The sequence below is a fragment of the Perognathus longimembris genome, chromosome 2 (assembly GCF_023159225.1).
Source record: "Perognathus longimembris pacificus isolate PPM17 chromosome 2, ASM2315922v1, whole genome shotgun sequence".
Classification (NCBI taxonomy): Eukaryota; Metazoa; Chordata; class Mammalia; order Rodentia; family Heteromyidae; genus Perognathus; species Perognathus longimembris.
The window spans coordinates 150,751,615-150,757,444 of record NC_063162.1 but is presented as its reverse complement, the minus strand read 5'-3'; positions in this window follow the sequence as shown (position 1 = coordinate 150,757,444).

Below are 5,830 nucleotides of genomic sequence, written 5' to 3'. Positions count from 1 at the left end.
CCCTCTGCCTGGCGTCCCTCATCTCTCTGCCCTCCTCCGTCCTCCCCTGCCTGGCATCCCTCCTCCCTGCCTGGCATCCCTCCTCCCTCCTCCCTGCCTGGCATCCCTCCTCCCTCTGCCCTCCTCCCTCCTCCCCTGCCTGGCATCCCTCCTCCCTCTGCCCTCCTCCCTCCTCCCCTGCCTGGCATCCCTCCTCCCTCTGCCCTCCTCCCTCCTCCCCTGCCTGGCATCCCTCCTCCCTCCTCCCCTGCCTGGCATCCCTCCTCCCTCTGCCCTCCTCCCTCCTCCCCTGCCTGGCATCCCTCCTCCCTCTGCCCTCCTCCCTCCTCCCCTGCTTGGCATCCCTCCTCCTGGTACCTGGCACCCGTCCTCCTCCCCCTGTGTGGCACCTTCCCCTCACCCGGCCTCTCCCTCCTCCTCCCCTCCTGGCATCCCCCCTCCTTTTCCGTGCGCCCCCCCCCCTCGCTTTCTTCACCGCCACCCCGTCTGGCATGGCCCTAACCTGGTACTGCTTCCGGAGACCTCCTTCCCTGCCGGGCAGAGTCCCACCGGCTGCCTTTCCAACCTCCCCTCCTCCCCCTCCCCCTCCCCTCCCCTCCCCCTCCCCTCCTCCTCCTCCCCCCCTCCTCCCCCTCCTCCTCCCCCTCCTTCCCTCCCCCTCCCCCCTTCCCCGTCTGCCACTCCACTGCCGGCCACCCTCCCTTCTTCCTCCCCTTGCCTGCTCCTCCTACTGCTCCTCCCAGCATCCTGGTCCTCCCATGCCCCGTCTGCGGTCCTCCCCCATCCCCTCCCCGGCTCCCCCTCCCAGGCCCACCCTCCCCCACTCAGGTTGTCCCTCGGTCCCCTCGATCTTGGACCGGCAAAGCTTCCTGTGGGCCCCCCTCTCGTGCCCCCCTCTCGTGCCCCCCTCTCGTGCCCCCCCTCTCGTGCCCCCCTCTCGTGCCCCCCTCCTCTCGTGCCCCACGGAGGGGCAGGAGGCGGCCACAGGGGAGCCTCACAGGGCTCCCCCGGGGGTGATCGCACCCCCGGTGCCCTCCAGGCCAGAGCCGCCCCCCCAGCCCAGCTCGCACCCAGTCCCAGCTCCTCAAACCTGCCTGGCCCTGCTGGGGCTCCGCTTGGGGTCCCAGCCCCCCCTCTTTCTAGTCCTCTCTCTCGGGCCGTTTTCACACGTGCCCGTCCTGGGGTCCCCCCCACCCCGGGCCCTGCCCCGGGGGTCCCTCCCGCGCCTCCCACCGCCCTCTCCTTCCAGATCGTCCTCAGCATGGGCCTGGGCGCGGGGGCGCGGCGGGCTGAGCGCAGGGGCCGCGGGGCGGCGCCCCATGGGTCCCCGGCGGGGGGACCCCGCCATCCATGACGCCAGGCCTCCAGTACCCCGCCCAGCGTGCTCCAGGTAGGTGCTCCCCCCCCCGCTCCCCTCCCCCGCCGCCAGGCCCAGCCCCGCCCCGCCCTGCCACTCCCTGCCACTCCTGCCCCTCCCTCCATGCCCGCTGCCCCCCCCACCGGCCACCACCCCCCTCCCCGCCACCCTCACCCCACCTCTCAGAACCACTCCACACCGGGGAGAAGCCGGTCACAGGCCGCATTCTTGGGGTTCAGGAGAACACGGGCTGCGCGCTGGCTTCTCCCGCACCCCGCCAGGCACCCCCATCCCTCTCTGCACGCCCGCGTGCGCCTGTCCTCGGCACCCAGGCACGGGCACCTCCCGGAGCCCTGCGGGGCGCGGCCCGGGCTGGGGTTCATTCCCCGCGGGGGGGGGGGGGGTGGCGGCGGCCGGGAGGACGGGCTTAGGGCTTGTGGGGGGGTCGGGGGGGAAAGCCGTGGAAAGGGGGTTGGGGGGGGCAAGCCGGGAACTGGGGGCTCATGCCGGTCATCTCAGCTGCGGCGGGCGGAGGCCGAGCGCTGAGGATCCCAGTTCGAAGCCAGCCCGCGTAGGAAGACCCGTGAGGCTTTGCGCCAGGGAACCAGCAAGAAAAGAAAGAGGCGGGAGTGAAGTTGGGGCGCAGAGGAGCAGCGGGAAGGGACCTGGCTGCGGGCGCGGGGGGGGGGGGCGGCTGGCGCGGCCTGAGCCCGGCCTCTGCACAAGATGGGGTTCCCTCCCGGCTGCCCAGGGGGGCCTGGCCCAGCCCCGGAGGATTAGAGCCAGTCACCATGGAAACAGGAACCGCGCGGGACAGCCGGAGAGCCCCAGGCTCCCAGCGTGGCCCCTGGGGAACTGGGCACCCCAGCCCCCCCCCCACCCGCCAGGGATGACGTGGGGGGCGCATCGGGGAGATGGGCGTGTGCTTCGAGAGTGACCCCCGTGGGCAGCCAGCCCTCACCAGGCCGCCCACGCGTGGTGGTGGTGGTGGCGATCAGGTCCCGCGCACACGCGCGTGCGAACCCGCTCCGTGGGGCGTCTAGACGGGGCGTCCCCCCCCCCCCGAAGCAGCCGTGGGCTCGCTCTGGCCGTCGCCCCGCTCGCTCGCTCGCTCGCTCGTGGGGTGATCGCAAGTGAGAGCTTGGGGGTGGGGAGCACCGGGCGGGGAGCACCGGGTGACGCGCGGGAGGCTGAGCAGCCGGGCTGACGGGCGGAGGGTGCCGGGCCGCGGCTGGGTTCTGAAACTTCTAGAATCGCGACGGCAGAGGCGCCGGCTTGCGGTCGCTGGCTGCTCCCGGCGGAGGGGCCCGGGGCGGGGGCTGTGGCCCTGTCCCCGGCTTCTGTCCCCAGTGTCCCCCGGGGCTGAGGAACGAGGGGGCGTGGGTGATCGCGGGACAGCGGCGAGGGGCCGTGGCGGACGCCAGCAAAGAGCCGGGCATGGTGGTAGAGTTTCAGCCTTGAGTGAATGAGCCCAGCGAGATAGCGAGGTCCCGAGTTCAAGTCCCTGTACTGGCACACACACACACACACACACACACACCAGCCTGGAATCGGGCCAGGGGGTGGGGGGGTGGGGGGAGGGAATCTTCCCGTAGCCGGAGGAGGCGAGTGCACAATCCACCTGTTACCATCGTCTACCCGTCCCGACGACACGAAGCGGCCCCCGGGGTCAAAGCTCTGCGACCCCTCCGCCCGGCCCCGCCGGGGGACACCGAGCGAGGTGTGACACCGCCAAGTGATCGCCTCGACGGGGTCCCGACGGCCGCGCCGGGGCGAAGGCGAGGACCGCGGCAGTGCCCGCCGGCCACGTGCGCCCGGCGCGTTCCGCCTGGTCCCGAGATAGACCGCGGGGCCGCGCGGGGGGAGAGGAGGCAGCCCTGCGTCCCGGCTAGGGACGTAAATGTATGAACACAAGAGGGCAGGAGCCCCTCGGCCTTGGGAGCAAGGCCAGCCGCACTGCGGGACAGCACTGGGTTCAAGTCCAGCCCTGGGAGTGGCCTTTGACACTGTCCCGCTCCTTACAACTCCCCCAGGAAAACCACCGCCCTTCGACTGGGGTTTATTGCCTACATTTAGTCGTGTGTGTGTGCGTGTAAGTGTGCCAGTGTGGGGCTTGGACTCAGCCTCGTGCTCTTGCTTGGCTTTTGCATTCCCAGATGGCGCTCTCCCACCGGAGCCACAGTTCCACTTCGGGCTTTTGGACTGGTTAATTAGAGATAAGAGTCTCACAGACTTTCTATCCAGGCTGGCTTTGAACCTTGATCCTCAGATCTCGGCTTCCTGAGAAGCTAGGATTCCAGGCGAGAGCCACTGGCACCCGGCTGCATCAAACTTCTTCTTGTCTTTGGCCAGTCCTGGGCCTTGAACTCGGGGCCTGAGCACTGTCCCTGGCTTCTTTTTGCTCAAGGCTAGCACTCTGCCACTTGAGCCACAGCGCCGCTTCTGGCCGTTTTCTGTCTATGTGGTGCTGGGGAATCGAACCCAGGGCTTCACTCTACCACTAGGCCGCATCCCCAGCCCACGGGGGAGCCGCCTACCTAGCCCGCGCCTCTCTTCTTCCCGTCGGGCTGCGGGCGGCTCAGAGTCCTCACTGTACAGTTCCTCTGGGCCCCAACACCTTTCCCCGGGCTAATTGCCCTTTGTTCTGAATCTCATTTCCCAGGCCTAAGCCCCTCCCGCCCCGTCCCTAGCACACGGCTGAAATGGGAAGACTTCGTGGTCACGTGCTCCTTAAAGGGGCAGGCCGCGCCCGGCATCTCCATCTCCACTCCGAGTCCCACTTCCCCGTGCACCTCCCCTGCCCCAGACCCTGACTTCAGAAGACACCTCGGGCTGGAGGGAGGGGGGCCGCCGCCCGGGAGGGCCGGGGGGGGGGGGGGCCGGGGAGCGCATGCCCAGCCCGGAGTGGGAAAGTATTTGTGGAATGGACAGGAGAGGAATGAGGAAGTAGGGAGCTGGTGGTTGGGGGACCGAGGACAGCTGTTTCTAAGACAAGCCCACGATGCGATCCGTCCAGCTCCTTCTGGCCTCACGGTGTGCGCTGACACCCGAGCCGCCTCCACCTCCTCCTCCTCCTCCTCCTCCTCCTCCTCCTCCTCCTCCTCCTCCTCCTCCTCCTCCTCCGGCGGCACAGGGGCTCCGGGTCCGGCCGGCCCGCAGGTCTCCCTCCCACGGCTCTCCCGTGAGGAGGGCTCTGCATCCGCCAGCTCCGTGCCCTCCTCCCGCCGCCGTTGCTATGGTAACGGAGATTCTCCCAGCCTCTCACCTCCGTCGGCCTAGACCTTAGGACTTGTCGGGAGTTGGCCTCTTCTGCTGCCAACCCATCCCGGATCGCCTCCGGGCACCTGCGGGCGGTTCTCCCGGGAACAGCCAGCGCTGGTCCCTCCACCCCAGTCCTTCCCTGAGGGATTGGGCCGTGTCCCAGGCTGTGTAGCCTGGAAGAGTTCTGGGAGCACAGGCAACAAGTCAGTAGCGAGGACTCTGCCCCGTGCTCCGTCTGCAGTCCCCAAACAAAGATTTCCATTGGGAAAACACGAGGAGGAGCCAGCAGCCCTCCCCTTCTACCCCCCCCACCCCGTTTGCTCCGGGGACACTGCTCTGAGATCCCACGTCTAACCTCCCCCCCCCCAGTTCCTTCCCGGGTGCGCCTTTGGACTGTGACCCGCCCGTTTTAGGCTTGCTGGCGTTGCTGGGGTGATAGGCAGGATTCGGCTTCCCTCTGTTGGGATGGAGTCCCGTGGACTCCTTTCCCCAGGGTGGCCTGGGGCTGCGATTCCCCCCTTCCCAGGCTCCTCAGCGCCTCGGGTCGCAGGCAGGAGCACGGGAAGGCCGCCGCGCCGGGCTGGACGTCCTGGCGACCTGCTTCCGCCTGGCCCTAGCTGTCCCTCACCTCCCCCAGTGCCAGGCCGAGCCTGCCAACCCAGCGCCTGGCTGTGCCCCGCAAGAGGAGGGGCCGAGACCCCGGGGACCCCGGGGTCGCCCGCCAGGCCCGGCTGCCTCGAGGGGCACGGATGGGTCTGGTCCCGCCACCCTGAAGGGCTCTGAGGGACACCTCGCCTGGTTCCAGAGTGCAGAGGAGGAGGGAGAGGCAGGCCAAGTCCCCGGGGAGGGAGGAGCAGAGAAGGGTGCCGGGAAGCCGGCGGCCACCTCGGTGGCTGTCACCGCTGCCCTGCTGAGCCCTCGCCGGCGCGGCCTCTCGTCGCCATGAGGAAGGGGGGTCTCCTCCGCTTCCGGCATGGGGAAACCGAGCTCATGCCAGTCCAGCGGCTCACGCCCGTCATCCTAGCTCCTCGGGAGGCTGAGATCTGAGGGTCGCGGCTCGAAACCAGCCCAGGCAGACAGGAAACCCCACGAGACGCTTACCTCCGATTAATCACCCCGAAGCCGGAAATGGAGCCGTGGCTCAAATGGCAGAGCGCTAGCGTTGAGCAAAGACGTTCAGGGACAGTGCCTGGGCCCCGAGTTCAAAGCTCC